At 44.4% G+C, this 15,000-nt stretch overlaps 17 non-coding genes and 1 pseudogene across 17 annotated transcripts; all 18 read left to right on the plus strand.

The window, feature by feature from the left end:
- Positions 1–373: 373 nt before the first annotated feature.
- LOC130395993 (5S ribosomal RNA) lies at positions 374–492 on the plus strand (annotated as a pseudogene).
- Positions 493–1,659: 1,167 nt separating this feature from the next.
- Positions 1,660–1,778, plus strand: LOC130399034 (5S ribosomal RNA). Its single transcript, XR_008901570.1, has one exon. It is a non-coding gene; the product is annotated as a 5S ribosomal RNA (ribosomal RNA).
- A 519-nt stretch (positions 1,779–2,297) lies between these two features.
- Positions 2,298–2,416, plus strand: LOC130399035 (5S ribosomal RNA). Its single transcript, XR_008901571.1, has one exon. It is a non-coding gene; the product is annotated as a 5S ribosomal RNA (ribosomal RNA).
- Positions 2,417–2,933: 517 nt separating this feature from the next.
- Positions 2,934–3,051, plus strand: LOC130394477 (5S ribosomal RNA). Its single transcript, XR_008897631.1, has one exon. It is a non-coding gene; the product is annotated as a 5S ribosomal RNA (ribosomal RNA).
- A 515-nt stretch (positions 3,052–3,566) lies between these two features.
- LOC130399036 (5S ribosomal RNA) lies at positions 3,567–3,685 on the plus strand. The gene has a single exon (XR_008901572.1). It is a non-coding gene; the product is annotated as a 5S ribosomal RNA (ribosomal RNA).
- A 528-nt stretch (positions 3,686–4,213) lies between these two features.
- Positions 4,214–4,332, plus strand: LOC130399037 (5S ribosomal RNA). Its single transcript, XR_008901573.1, has one exon. It is a non-coding gene; the product is annotated as a 5S ribosomal RNA (ribosomal RNA).
- A 529-nt stretch (positions 4,333–4,861) lies between these two features.
- Positions 4,862–4,980, plus strand: LOC130399038 (5S ribosomal RNA). The gene has a single exon (XR_008901574.1). It is a non-coding gene; the product is annotated as a 5S ribosomal RNA (ribosomal RNA).
- Positions 4,981–5,499: 519 nt separating this feature from the next.
- Positions 5,500–5,618, plus strand: LOC130399039 (5S ribosomal RNA). The gene has a single exon (XR_008901575.1). It is a non-coding gene; the product is annotated as a 5S ribosomal RNA (ribosomal RNA).
- Positions 5,619–6,147: 529 nt separating this feature from the next.
- LOC130399041 (5S ribosomal RNA) lies at positions 6,148–6,266 on the plus strand. The gene has a single exon (XR_008901576.1). It is a non-coding gene; the product is annotated as a 5S ribosomal RNA (ribosomal RNA).
- A 529-nt stretch (positions 6,267–6,795) lies between these two features.
- Positions 6,796–6,914, plus strand: LOC130399043 (5S ribosomal RNA). The gene has a single exon (XR_008901578.1). It is a non-coding gene; the product is annotated as a 5S ribosomal RNA (ribosomal RNA).
- Positions 6,915–7,442: 528 nt separating this feature from the next.
- LOC130399044 (5S ribosomal RNA) lies at positions 7,443–7,561 on the plus strand. Its single transcript, XR_008901579.1, has one exon. It is a non-coding gene; the product is annotated as a 5S ribosomal RNA (ribosomal RNA).
- A 529-nt stretch (positions 7,562–8,090) lies between these two features.
- LOC130399045 (5S ribosomal RNA) lies at positions 8,091–8,209 on the plus strand. The gene has a single exon (XR_008901580.1). It is a non-coding gene; the product is annotated as a 5S ribosomal RNA (ribosomal RNA).
- A 529-nt stretch (positions 8,210–8,738) lies between these two features.
- LOC130399046 (5S ribosomal RNA) lies at positions 8,739–8,857 on the plus strand. The gene has a single exon (XR_008901581.1). It is a non-coding gene; the product is annotated as a 5S ribosomal RNA (ribosomal RNA).
- A 529-nt stretch (positions 8,858–9,386) lies between these two features.
- On the plus strand, positions 9,387–9,505 carry LOC130399047 (5S ribosomal RNA). The gene has a single exon (XR_008901582.1). It is a non-coding gene; the product is annotated as a 5S ribosomal RNA (ribosomal RNA).
- Positions 9,506–10,034: 529 nt separating this feature from the next.
- Positions 10,035–10,153, plus strand: LOC130400214 (5S ribosomal RNA). The gene has a single exon (XR_008902690.1). It is a non-coding gene; the product is annotated as a 5S ribosomal RNA (ribosomal RNA).
- Positions 10,154–12,799: 2,646 nt separating this feature from the next.
- LOC130401174 (5S ribosomal RNA) lies at positions 12,800–12,918 on the plus strand. The gene has a single exon (XR_008903635.1). It is a non-coding gene; the product is annotated as a 5S ribosomal RNA (ribosomal RNA).
- A 530-nt stretch (positions 12,919–13,448) lies between these two features.
- LOC130399048 (5S ribosomal RNA) lies at positions 13,449–13,567 on the plus strand. Its single transcript, XR_008901583.1, has one exon. It is a non-coding gene; the product is annotated as a 5S ribosomal RNA (ribosomal RNA).
- A 519-nt stretch (positions 13,568–14,086) lies between these two features.
- Positions 14,087–14,205, plus strand: LOC130399049 (5S ribosomal RNA). The gene has a single exon (XR_008901584.1). It is a non-coding gene; the product is annotated as a 5S ribosomal RNA (ribosomal RNA).
- The last annotated feature ends 795 nt before the right edge of the window (positions 14,206–15,000 follow it).

A 15,000-nucleotide genomic window follows, 5' to 3' on the forward strand; every position in this document is an offset into this window, starting at 1 on the left:
TGATACTGCCCAGGGAGCACCAGAGAGCTGAACCGACAGTTGTACATTTCTTAAACTTTCACCAACACAAACACGCACGCTCACTTCAGATCATGGGAGACGTCAAAAAATCACCACCCATTCTCTGACACTTTAACCGTTAACCTTGGTTCAAACATTTAACATCACACGCACACGCAGTGTATTTTCAGATAATTAATGAATTCAGATGTCACAATGATCGTTTACATGGATAAGGAGTCCTACTGAATCAATTACTGCCGTTTATATCTAACTAATGATTGTTTTTGCTAAAAGTGTAACGTCGAGCCTCAGCAGCTTTCTCACTCTATGTGCTACTGTATAAAACCTGGTTTTGCGCCTTCACTAATTGACTTACGGCCATACCCCCTGAACACGCCCGATTCTGTCTGAATCTCGGAAGCTAAGCAGGGTCGGGCCTGGTTAGTACTTGGATGGGAGACCAGCTGGGAATACCAGGTGCTGTAAGCGTTTCCTTTTTCAACTCGAGCTCATTGACTCCGTGGCCTACGGTGGCGTACCTGACCTGAGGTTTACTGCCAACCGCTTTGGAGGATTTAAGCAACATACAAAACTGACAACGTCTCTCAAAACTAATTTTGTGAAACATGAGGACAGTATAGTGATACTGCCAGCAGGGAGCACCAGAGAGCTGAAACGACAGTTGTACATTTCTTAAACTTTCACCAACACAAACACGCACGCTCACTTCAGATCATGGGAGGACTTCAAAAAATCACCACCCATTCTCTGACACTTTAACGTTTAACCTTGGTTCAAACATTAACATCACACGCACACGATGTATTTCAGATAATAATGATTTCAGATGTCACAATGATCGTTTACATGGATAAGGAGTCCTACTGACAAGTACTGCCGTTTAATATATCTAACTAATGATTGTTTTTGTAAAAGTGTAAGTCGAGCCTCAGCAGCTTTCTCACCCCTTATGTGCTACTTATAAAACCTGGTTTTGCGCCTGCACTAATTGCTTAGATTACTGCCATACCACCCTAAACACGCCCGTCTCGTCTGATCTCGAAGCTAAGCAGGGTTCGGCCTGATTAGTACTGGATGGGGAGACCGCCTGGGAATACAAGGTGCTGTAAGCTTTTTCCTTTTTCAACTCGAGCTCATTGACTCCGTGGCCTACTGTGACCCGTGACCTGATGTTTACTGCCAACCGCTTTGGAGGATTTAACAACATACAAAGACTGACAACGTCTCTCAAAACTATTTTTGTGAACATGAGGACAGTATAGTGATACTGCCAGCAGGGAGCACCAGAGAGCTAACCGACAGTTGTACATTTCTTAAACTTTCACCAACACAAACACGCACGCTCACTTCAGATCATGGGAGGACGTCAAAAAATCACCACCCATTCTCTGACACTTTAACCGTTAACCTGGTTCAAACATTTAACATCACACGCACACGCAGTGTATTTCAGATAATTAATGAATTCAGATGTCACAATGATCGTTTACATGGATAAGGAGTCCTACTGAATCAATTACTGCCGTTTATATCTAACTAATGATTGTTTTTGTAAGAGTGTAACGTCGAGCCTCAGCAGCTTTCTCACTCCTTATGGGCTACTGTATAAAACCTGGTTTTGCGCCTGCACTAATTGCTTACGGCCATACCACCCTGAACACGCCCGATCTCGTCTGATCTCGGAAGCTAAGCAGGGTCGGGCCTGGTTAGTACTTGGATGGGAGACCGCCTGGGAATACCAGGTGCTGTAAGCTTTTTCTTTTTCAACTCGAGCTCATTGACTCCGTGGGGTACCGTGACCTGATGTTTACTGCCAACCGCTTTGGAGGATTTAAGCAACATACAAAAACTGACAACGTCTCTCAAAACTATTTTTGTGAAACATGAGGACAGTATAGTGATACTGCCAGCAGGGAGCACCAGAGAGCTGAACCGACAGTTGTACATTTCTTAAACTTTCACCACACAAACACGCACGCTCACTTCAGATCATGGGAGGACGTCAAAAAATCACCACCCATTCTCTGACACTTTAACCGTTAACCTTGGTTCAAACATTTAACATCACACGCACACGCAGTGTATTTCAGATAATTAATGAATTCAGATGTCACAATGATCGTTTACATGGATAAGGAGTCCTACTGAATCAATTACTGCCGTTTATATCTAACTAATGATTGTTTTTGTAAAGAGTGTAACGTCGAGCCTCAGCAGCTTTCTCACTCCTTATGTGCTACTGTATAAAACCTGGTTTTGCGCCTGCACTAATTGCTTACGGCCATACCACCCTGAACACGCCCGATCTCGTCTGATCTCGGAAGCTAAGCAGGGTCGGGCCTGGTTAGTACTTGGATGGGAGACCGCCTGGGAATACCAGGTGCTGTAAGCTTTTTCTTTTTCAACTCGAGCTCATTGACTCCGTGGCGTACCGTGACCTGATGTTTACTGCCACCGCTTTGGAGGATTTAAGCAACATACAAAAACTGACAACGTCTCTCAAAACTATTTTGTGAAACATGAGGACAGTATAGTGATACTGCCAGCAGGGAGCACCAGAGAGCTGAAACCGACAGTTGTACATTTCTAAACTTTCACCAACACAAACACGCACGCTCACTTCAGATCATGGGAGGACGTCAAAAAATCACCACCCATTCTCTGACACTTTAACCGTTAACCTTGGTTCAAACATTTAACATCACACGCACACGCAGTGTATTTCAGATAATTAATGAATTCAGATGTCACAATGATCGTTTACATGGATAAGGAGTCCTACTGAATCAATTACTGCCGTTTATATCTAACTAATGATTGTTTTTGTAAAAGTGTAACGTCGAGCCTCAGCAGCTTTCTCACTCCTTATGTGCTACTGTATAAAACCTGGTTTTGCGCCTGCACTAATTGCTTACGGCCATACCACCCTGAACACGCCCGATCTCGTCTGATCTCGGAAGCTAAGCAGGGTCGGCCTGGTTAGTACTTGGATGGGAGACCGCCTGGGAATACCAGGTGCTGTAAGCTTTTCTTTTCAACTCGAGCTCATTGACTCCGTGGCGTACCGTGACCTGATGTTTACTGCCAACCGCTTTGGAGGATTTAAGCAACATACAAAAACTGACAACGTCTCTCAAAACTATTTTTGTGAAACATGAGGACAGTATAGTGATACTGCCAGCAGGGAGCACCAGAGAGCTGAACCGACAGTTGTACATTTCTTAAACTTTCACCAACACAAACACGCACGCTCACTTCAGATCATGGGAGGACGTCAAAAAATCACCACCCATTCTCTGACACTTTAACCGTTAACCTTGGTTCAAACATTTAACATCACACGCACACGCAGTGTATTTCAGATAATTAATGAATTCAGATGTCACAATGATCGTTTACATGGATAAGGAGTCCTACTGAATCAATTACTGCCGTTTATATCTAACTAATGATTGTTTTGTAAAGTGTAACGTCGAGCCTCAGCAGCTTTCTCACTCCTTATGTGCTACTGTATAAAACCTGGTTTTGCGCCTGCACTAATTGCTTACGGCCATACCACCCTGAACACGCCCGATCTCGTCTGATCTCGGAAGCTAAGCAGGGTCGGGCCTGGTTAGTACTTGGATGGGAGACCGCCTGGGAATACCAGGTGCTGTAAGCTTTTTCTTTTTCAACTCGAGCTCATTGACTCCGTGGCCTACCGTGGCGTACCGTGACCTGATGTTTACTGCCAACCGCTTTGGAGGATTTAAGCAACATACAAAAACTGACAACGTCTCTCAAAACTATTTTTGTGAAACATGAGGACAGTATAGTGATACTGCCAGCAGGGAGCACCAGAGAGCTGAACCGACAGTTGTACATTTCTTAAACTTTCACCAACACAAACACGCACGCTCACTTCAGATCATGGGAGGACGTCAAAAATCACCACCCATTCTCTGACACTTTAACCGTTAACCTTGGTTCAAACATTTAACATCACACGCACACGCAGTGTATTTCAGATAATTAATGAATTCAGATGTCACAATGATCGTTTACATGGATAAGGAGTCCTACTGAATCAATTACTGCCGTTTATATCTAACTAATGATTGTTTTTGTAAAAGTGTAACGTCGAGCCTCAGCAGCTTTCTCACTCCTTATGTGCTACTGTATAAAACCTGGTTTTGCGCCTGCACTAATTGCTTACGGCCATACCACCCTGAACACGCCCGATCTCGTCTGATCTCGGAAGCTAAGCAGGGTCGGGCCTGGTTAGTACTTGGATGGGAGACCGCCTGGGAATACCAGGTGCTGTAAGCTTTTTCTTTTTCAACTCGAGCTCATTGACTCCGTGGCCTACCGTGGCGTACCGTGACCTGATGTTTACTGCCAACCGCTTTGGAGGATTTAAGCAACATACAAAAACTGACAACGTCTCTCAAAACTATTTTTGTGAAACATGAGGACAGTATAGTGATACTGCCAGCAGGGAGCACCAGAGAGCTGAACCGACAGTTGTACATTTCTTAAACTTTCACCAACACAAACACGCACGCTCACTTCAGATCATGGGAGGACGTCAAAAAATCACCACCCATTCTCTGACACTTTAACCGTTAACCTTGGTTCAAACATTTAACATCACACGCACACGCAGTGTATTTCAGATAATTAATGAATTCAGATGTCACAATGATCGTTTACATGGATAAGGAGTCCTACTGAATCAATTACTGCCGTTTATATCTAACTAATGATTGTTTTTGTAAAAGTGTAACGTCGAGCCTCAGCAGCTTTCTCACTCCTTATGTGCTACTGTATAAAACCTGGTTTTGCGCCTGCACTAATTGCTTACGGCCATACCACCCTGAACACGCCCGATCTCGTCTGATCTCGGAAGCTAAGCAGGGTCGGGCCTGGTTAGTACTTGGATGGGAGACCGCCTGGGAATACCAGGTGCTGTAAGCTTTTTCTTTTTCAACTCGAGCTCATTGACTCCGTGGCGTACCGTGACCTGATGTTTACTGCCAACCGCTTTGGAGGATTTAAGCAACATACAAAAACTGACAACGTCTCTCAAAACTATTTTTGTGAAACATGAGGACAGTATAGTGATACTGCCAGCAGGGAGCACCAGAGAGCTGAACCGACAGTTGTACATTTCTTAAACTTTCACCAACACAAACACGCACGCTCACTTCAGATCATGGGAGGACGTCAAAAAATCACCACCCATTCTCTGACACTTTAACCGTTAACCTTGGTTCAAACATTTAACATCACACGCACACGCAGTGTATTTCAGATAATTAATGAATTCAGATGTCACAATGATCGTTTACATGGATAAGGAGTCCTACTGAATCAATTACTGCCGTTTATATCTAACTAATGATTGTTTTTGTAAAAGTGTAACGTCGAGCCTCAGCAGCTTTCTCACTCCTTATGTGCTACTGTATAAAACCTGGTTTTGCGCCTGCACTAATTGCTTACGGCCATACCACCCTGAACACGCCCGATCTCGTCTGATCTCGGAAGCTAAGCAGGGTCGGGCCTGGTTAGTACTTGGATGGGAGACCGCCTGGGAATACCAGGTGCTGTAAGCTTTTTCTTTTTCAACTCGAGCTCATTGACTCCGTGGCCTACCGTGGCGTACCGTGACCTGATGTTTACTGCCAACCGCTTTGGAGGATTTAAGCAACATACAAAAACTGACAACGTCTCTCAAAACTATTTTTGTGAAACATGAGGACAGTATAGTGATACTGCCAGCAGGGAGCACCAGAGAGCTGAACCGACAGTTGTACATTTCTTAAACTTTCACCAACACAAACACGCACGCTCACTTCAGATCATGGGAGGACGTCAAAAAATCACCACCCATTCTCTGACACTTTAACCGTTAACCTTGGTTCAAACATTTAACATCACACGCACACGCAGTGTATTTCAGATAATTAATGAATTCAGATGTCACAATGATCGTTTACATGGATAAGGAGTCCTACTGAATCAATTACTGCCGTTTATATCTAACTAATGATTGTTTTTGTAAAAGTGTAACGTCGAGCCTCAGCAGCTTTCTCACTCCTTATGTGCTACTGTATAAAACCTGGTTTTGCGCCTGCACTAATTGCTTACGGCCATACCACCCTGAACACGCCCGATCTCGTCTGATCTCGGAAGCTAAGCAGGGTCGGGCCTGGTTAGTACTTGGATGGGAGACCGCCTGGGAATACCAGGTGCTGTAAGCTTTTTCTTTTTCAACTCGAGCTCATTGACTCCGTGGCCTACCGTGGCGTACCGTGACCTGATGTTTACTGCCAACCGCTTTGGAGGATTTAAGCAACATACAAAAACTGACAACGTCTCTCAAAACTATTTTTGTGAAACATGAGGACAGTATAGTGATACTGCCAGCAGGGAGCACCAGAGAGCTGAACCGACAGTTGTACATTTCTTAAACTTTCACCAACACAAACACGCACGCTCACTTCAGATCATGGGAGGACGTCAAAAATCACCACCCATTCTCTGACACTTTAAACCGTTAACCTTGGTTCAAACATTTAACATCACACGCACACGCAGTGTATTTCAGATAATTAATGAATTCAGATGTCACAATGATCGTTTACATGGATAAGGAGTCCTACTGAATCAATTACTGCCGTTTATATCTAACTAATGATTGTTTTTGTAAGAGTGTAACGTCGAGCCTCAGCAGCTTTCTCACTCCTTATGTGCTACTGTATAAAACCTGGTTTTGCGCCTGCACTAATTGCTTACGGCCATACCACCCTGAACACGCCCGATCTCGTCTGATCTCGGAAGCTAAGCAGGGTCGGGCCTGGTTAGTACTTGGATGGGAGACCGCCTGGGAATACCAGGTGCTGTAAGCTTTTTCTTTTTCAACTCGAGCTCATTGACTCCGTGGCCTACCGTGGCGTACCGTGACCTGATGTTTACTGCCAACCGCTTTGGAGGATTTAAGCAACATACAAAAACTGACAACGTCTCTCAAAACTATTTTTGTGAAACATGAGGACAGTATAGTGATACTGCCAGCAGGGAGCACCAGAGAGCTGAACCGACAGTTGTACATTTCTTAAACTTTCACCAACACAAACACGCACGCTCACTTCAGATCATGGGAGGACGTCAAAAATCACCACCCATTCTCTGACACTTTAACCGTTAACCTTGGTTCAAACATTTAACATCACACGCACACGCAGTGTATTTCAGATAATTAATGAATTCAGATGTCACAATGATCGTTTACATGGATAAGGAGTCCTACTGAATCAATTACTGCCGTTTATATCTAACTAATGATTGTTTTTGTAAAAGTGTAACGTCGAGCCTCAGCAGCTTTCTCACTCCTTATGTGCTACTGTATAAAACCTGGTTTTGCGCCTGCACTAATTGCTTACGGCCATACCACCCTGAACACGCCCGATCTCGTCTGATCTCGGAAGCTAAGCAGGGTCGGGCCTGGTTAGTACTTGGATGGGAGACCGCCTGGGAATACCAGGTGCTGTAAGCTTTTTCTTTTTCAACTCGAGCTCATTGACTCCGTGGCCTACCGTGGCGTACCGTGACCTGATGTTTACTGCCAACCGCTTTGGAGGATTTAAGCAACATACAAAAACTGACAACGTCTCTCAAAACTATTTTTGTGAAACATGAGGACAGTATAGTGATACTGCCAGCAGGGAGCACCAGAGAGCTGAACCGACAGTTGTACATTTCTTAAACTTTCACCAACACAAACACGCACGCTCACTTCAGATCATGGGAGGACGTCAAAAAATCACCACCCATTCTCTGACACTTTAACCGTTAACCTTGGTTCAAACATTTAACATCACACGCACACGCAGTGTATTTCAGATAATTAATGAATTCAGATGTCACAATGATCGTTTACATGGATAAGGAGTCCTACTGAATCAATTACTGCCGTTTATATCTAACTAATGATTGTTTTTGTAAAAGTGTAACGTCGAGCCTCAGCAGCTTTCTCACTCCTTATGTGCTACTGTATAAAACCTGGTTTTGCGCCTGCACTAATTGCTTACGGCCATACCACCCTGAACACGCCCGATCTCGTCTGATCTCGGAAGCTAAGCAGGGTCGGGCCTGGTTAGTACTTGGATGGGAGACCGCCTGGGAATACCAGGTGCTGTAAGCTTTTTCTTTTTCAACTCGAGCTCATTGACTCCGTGGCCTACCGTGGCGTACCGTGACCTGATGTTTACTGCCAACCGCTTTGGAGGATTTAAGCAACATACAAAAACTGACAACGTCTCTCAAAACTATTTTTGTGAAACATGAGGACAGTATAGTGATACTGCCAGCAGGGAGCACCAGAGAGCTGAACCGACAGTTGTACATTTCTTAAACTTTCACCAACACAAACACGCACGCTCACTTCAGATCATGGGAGGACGTCAAAAAATCACCACCCATTCTCTGACACTTTAACCGTTAACCTTGGTTCAAACATTTAACATCACACGCACACGCAGTGTATTTCAGATAATTAATGAATTCAGATGTCACAATGATCGTTTACATGGATAAGGAGTCCTACTGAATCAATTACTGCCGTTTATATCTAACTAATGATTGTTTTTGTAAGAGTGTAACGTCGAGCCTCAGCAGCTTTCTCACTCCTTATGTGCTACTGTATAAAACCTGGTTTTGCGCCTGCACTAATTGCTTACGGCCATACCACCCTGAACACGCCCGATCTCGTCTGATCTCGGAAGCTAAGCAGGGTCGGGCCTGGTTAGTACTTGGATGGGAGACCGCCTGGGAATACCAGGTGCTGTAAGCTTTTTCTTTTTCAACTCGAGCTCATTGACTCCGTGGCCTACCGTGGCGTACCGTGACCTGATGTTTACTGCCAACCGCTTTGGAGGATTTAAGCAACATACAAAAACTGACAACGTCTCTCAAAACTATTTTTGTGAAACATGAGGACAGTATAGTGATACTGCCAGCAGGGAGCACCAGAGAGCTGAACCGACAGTTGTACATTTCTTAAACTTTCACCAACACAAACACGCACGCTCACTTCAGATCATGGGAGGACGTCAAAAAATCACCACCCATTCTCTGACACTTTAACCGTTAACCTTGGTTCAAACATTTAACATCACACGCACACGCAGTGTATTTCAGATAATTAATGAATTCAGATGTCACAATGATCGTTTACATGGATAAGGAGTCCTACTGAATCAATTACTGCCGTTTATATCTAACTAATGATTGTTTTTGTAAAAGTGTAACGTCGAGCCTCAGCAGCTTTCTCACTCCTTATGTGCTACTGTATAAAACCTGGTTTTGCGCCTGCACTAATTGCTTACGGCCATACCACCCTGAACACGCCCGATCTCGTCTGATCTCGGAAGCTAAGCAGGGTCGGGCCTGGTTAGTACTTGGATGGGAGACCGCCTGGGAATACCAGGTGCTGTAAGCTTTTTCTTTTTCAACTCGAGCTCATTGACTCCGTGGCCTAACGTGGCGTACCGTGACCTGATGTTTACTGCCAACCGCTTTGGAGGATTTAAGCAACATACAAAAACTGACAACGTCTCTCAAAACTATTTTTGTGAAACATGAGGACAGTATAGTGATACTGCCAGCAGGGAGCACCAGAGAGCTGAACCGACAGTTGTACATTTCTTAAACTTTCACCAACACAAACACGCACGCTCACTTCAGATCATGGGAGGACGTCAAAAAATCACCACCCATTCTCTGACACTTTAACCGTTAACCTTGGTTCAAACATTTAACATCACACGCACACGCAGTGTATTTCAGATAATTAATGAATTCAGATGTCACAATGATCGTTTACATGGATAAGGAGTCCTACTGAATCAATTACTGCCGTTTATATCTAACTAATGATTGTTTTTGTAAGAGTGTAACGTCGAGCCTCAGCAGCTTTCTCACTCCTTATGTGCTACTGTATAAAACCTGGTTTTGCGCCTGCACTAATTGCTTACGGCCCTACCACCCTGAACACGCCCGATCTCGTCTGATCTCGGAAGCTAAGCAGGGTCGGGCCTGGTTAGTACTTGGATGGGAGACCGCCTGGGAATACCAGGTGCTGTAAGCTTTTTCTTTTTCAACTCGAGCTCATTGACTCCGTGCCGTGCGTACCGTGACCTGATGTTTACTGCCAACCGCTTTGGAGGATTTAAGCAACATACAAAAACTGACAACGTCTCTCAAAACTATTTTTGTGAAACATGAGGACAGTATAGTGATACTGCCAGCAGGGAGCACCAGAGAGCTGAACCGACAGTTGTACATTTCTTAAACTTTCACCAACACAAACACGCACGCTCACTTCAGATCATGGGAGGACGTCAAAAAATCACCACCCATTCTCTGACACTTTAACCGTTAACCTTGGTTCAAACATTAACATCACACGCACACGCAGTGTATTTCAGATAATTAATGAATTCAGATGTCACAATGATCGTTTACATGGATAAGGAGTCCTACTGAATCAATTACTGCCGTTTATATCTAACTAATGATTGTTTTTGTAAGAGTGTAACGTCGAGCCTCAGCAGCTTTCTCACTCCTTATGTGCTACTGTATAAAACCTGGTTTTGCGCCTTCACTAATTGCCTACGGCCATACCACCCTGAACACGCCCGATCTCGTCTGAACTCGGAAGCTAAGCAGGGTCGGGCCTGGGCCCCGTTTCCCGATAACGATGGATCCTACGCTCGTACGATCATTCTCACGATGGATCTTGCGATCCATCGTCAATTTCTTTGGAGCGTTTCCCGAAACTCCTCTTAACGTGAACGCGCATTCGCTGCACTCACGACGTCGTAGGATTGTAACTGTCTACTGACACGGTGCTGAAATGGGCTCCGTAGGAGGGGGAGACGCAGGAATGTCGCAGGAAAATTGTGTTAAAAAGGGTTAAAATATATCCCCATCAAGGACAACAGCAGAGTAGCCTACGAAAAAAATAGACTGCAATTATATGAATGCTAAAGACATTAAAACACAATTGATTAGGCTTAAACCGACATATATCAGTCCTAATCCTGAATGCACTGTGCGTTTCACGGCATTTTCCCCCCTTAAATAATTCCTCTTCACACCTGTGAATAACCCGGGAGACGTCCATGATGAGGAATACAACGAAGCCCACCGTCTTGCCCGGTGCATCGTTGAGTGCACGATCGGGAGGTGGAAGTTGCTCTTTAGATGCCTTCACAAGTCAGGCGGAGGGCTCCAGTTTTCTCCGGCCAAGTCATGCGCCGTGATATGTGTGACGGCTATGTTGCACAACATTGCAGCTAAGGCTGGGGTGGCATTGCTTAGAACCGGAGGACGTTGAGGACGATGACGATGAGGAAGATCGGTGTGAGGACGGCCTCCCTCATAACTACGCGGCTGGTTTTCATGCGCGTCGAATAGTGATTGAGACTTTTTTTTAACCCCCTCCACCCTCCCTCATGTCACTAAACATTCCCGTCAACGTGACCAATCCCCACCATATCCCAGCCTTTTGCCTGCTCCTTTGCTTGTTTTTTATAATTTTTTTTATTTATTTATTTTCTTATTTTTTTTAATTTCTTTTATTTCGTTATTTTTTATTTTTTTTAATTTGTTTAATTTAATTTATTTTTTACATTATTTTATGCTACGTTTTATGAGTAGCCATGTCAGTCTGCACAAATCCCCCCACTTTCTCTCACACATTTTGAGTGCCCTGCCTGCGCAAACATTTTCTGGACTGTCCCGTTTTATTTTGGCCATTTGAACATCTTTATTAATAAATTAATTAATAGTCTTTATTAATTACCAAACTAAGAACATAAAGGCGCAATGCGTTTTAATAAAACGCACGGACATTCCGTCTATTGGATGCGTTTTATTAAAACGCATTGCGCCTTTATGTTCTTAGTTTTTAATAAAACGCATCCAATAGACGGAATGTCCGATGGTGTCGCCACTGAGGCTATAGCTGACGATGCTCTTAGCGTCCTACGAGTACCTACGAGCACCCCTGGAGTACTCGTTAGCTACGAGCGTTTTCAAGACGTTCGTTCCCCACGATGCTTTCGGGAAACGCGGTGAAAACTCTACGATGCCCTTTCGACGCACTTCACGATCCACTTAGGCTAACGACGCTTTCGGGAAACGGGGCCCTGGTTAGTACTTGGATGGGAGACCGCCTGGGAATACCAGGTGCTGTAAGCTTTTTCTTTTTCAACTCGAGCTCATTGACTCCGTGGCCTACCGTGGCGTACCGTGACCTGATGTTTACTGCCAACCGCTTTGGAGGATTTAAGCAACATACAAAAACTGACAACGTCTCTCAAAACTATTTTTGTGAAACATGAGGACAGTATAGTGATACTGCCAGCAGGGAGCACCAGAGAGCTGAACCGACAGTTGTACATTTCTTAAACTTTCACCAACACAAACACGCACGCTCACTTCAGATCATGGGAGGACGTCAAAAAATCACCACCCATTCTCTGACACTTTAACCGTTAACCTTGGTTCAAACATTTAACATCACACGCACACGCAGTGTATTTCAGATAATTAATGAATTCAGATGTCACAATGATCGTTTACATGGATAAGGAGTCCTACTGAATCAATTACTGCCGTTTATATCTAACTAATGATTGTTTTTGTAAAAGTGTAACGTCGAGCCTCAGCAGCTTTCTCACTCCTTATGTGCTACTGTATAAAACCTGGTTTTGCGCCTGCACTAATTGCTTACGGCCATACCACCCTGAACACGCCCGATCTCGTCTGATCTCGGAAGCTAAGCAGGGTCGGGCCTGGTTAGTACTTGGATGGGAGACAGCCTGGGAATACCAGGTGCTGTAAGCTTTTTCTTTTTCAACTCGAGCTCATTGACTCCGTGGCCTACCGTGGCGTACCGTGACCTGATGTTTACTGCCAACCGCTTTGGAGGATTTAAGCAACATACAAAAACTGACAACGTCTCTCAAAACTATTTTTGTGAAACATGAGGACAGTATAGTGATACTGCCAGCAGGGAGCACCAGAGAGCTGAACCGACAGTTGTACATTTCTTAAACTTTCACCAACACAAACACGCACGCTCACTTCAGATCATGGGAGGACGTCAAAAAATCACCACCCATTCTCTGACACTTTAACCGTTAACCTTGGTTCAAACATTTAACATCACACGCACACGCAGTGTATTTCAGATAATTAATGAATTCAGATGTCACAATGATCGTTTACATGGATAAGGAGTCCTACTGAATCAATTACTGCCGTTTATATCTAACTAATGATTGTTTTTGTAAAAGTGTAACGTCGAGCCTCAGCAGCTTTCTCACTCCTTATGTGCTACTGTATAAAACCTGGTTTTGCGCCTTTTACTATTTGCTTACGGCCATACCACCCTGAACACGCCCGATCTCGTCTGATCTCGGAAGCTAAGCAGGGTCGGGCCTGGTTAGTACTTGGATGGGAGACCGCCTGGGAATACCAGGTGCTGTAAGCTATTTCTTTTTCAACTCGAGCTCATTGACTCCGTGGCGTACCGTGACCTGATGTTTACTGCCAACCGCTTTGGAGGATTTAAGCAACATACAAAAACTGACAACGTCTCTCAAAACTATTTTTGTGAAACATGAGGACAGTATAGTGATACTGCCAGCAGGGAGCACCAGAGAGCTGAACCGACAGTTGTACATTTCTTAAACTTTCACCAACACAAACACGCACGCTCACTTCAGATCATGGGAGGACGTCAAAAAATCACCACCCATTCTCTGACACTTTAACCGTTAACCTTGGTTCAAACATTTAACATCACACGCACACGCAGTGTATTTCAGATAATTAATGAATTCAGATGTCACAATGATCGTTTACATGGATAAGGAGTCCTACTGAATCAATTACTGCCGTTTATATCTAACTAATGATTGTTTTTGTAAGAGTGTAACGTCGAGCCTCAGCAGCTTTCTCACTCCTTATGTGCTACTGTATAAAACCTGGTTTTGCGCCTCCACTAATTGCTTACGGCCATACCACCCTGAACACGCCCGATCTCGTCTGATCTCGGAAGCTAAGCAGGGTCGGGCCTGGTTAGTACTTGGATGGGAGACCGCCTGGGAATACCAGGTGCTGTAAGCTTTTTCTTTTTCAACTCGAGCTCATTGACTCCGTGGCGTACCGTGACCTGATGTTTACTGCCAACCGCTTTGGAGGATTTAAGCAACATACAAAAACTGACAACGTCTCTCAAAACTATTTTTGTGAAACATGAGGACAGTATAGTGATACTGCCAGCAGGGAGCACCAGAGAGCTGAACCGACAGTTGTACATTTCTTAAACTTTCACCAACACAAACACGCACGCTCACTTCAGATCATGGGAGGACGTCAAAAAATCACCACCCATTCTCTGACACTTTAACCGTTAACCTTGGTTCAAACATTTAACATCACACGCACACGCAGTGTATTTCAGATAATTAATGAATTCAGATGTCACAATGATGGTTTACATGGATAAGGAGTCCTACTGAATCAATTACTGCCGTTTATATCTAACTAATGATTGTTTTTGTAAGAGTGTAACGTCGAGCCTCAGCAGCTTTCTCACTCCTTATGTGCTACTGTATAAAACCTGGTTTTGCGCCTTCACTAATTGCCTACGGCCATACCACCCTGAACACGCCCGATCTCGTCTGAACTCGGAAGCTAAGCAGGGTCGGGCCTGGGCCCCGTTTCCCGATAACGATGGATCTACGCTCGTACGATCATTCTCACGATGGATCTTGCGATCCATCGTCAATTTCTTTGGAGCGTTTCCCGAAACTCCTCTTAACGTGAACGCGCATTCGCTGCACTCACGACGTCGTAGGATTGTAACTGTCTACTGACACGGTGCTGAAATGGGCTCCGTAGGAGGGGGAGACGCAGGAA

The sequence above is a fragment of the Gadus chalcogrammus genome, chromosome 12 (assembly GCF_026213295.1).
Source record: "Gadus chalcogrammus isolate NIFS_2021 chromosome 12, NIFS_Gcha_1.0, whole genome shotgun sequence".
NCBI classification, from domain to species: Eukaryota; Metazoa; Chordata; class Actinopteri; order Gadiformes; family Gadidae; genus Gadus; species Gadus chalcogrammus.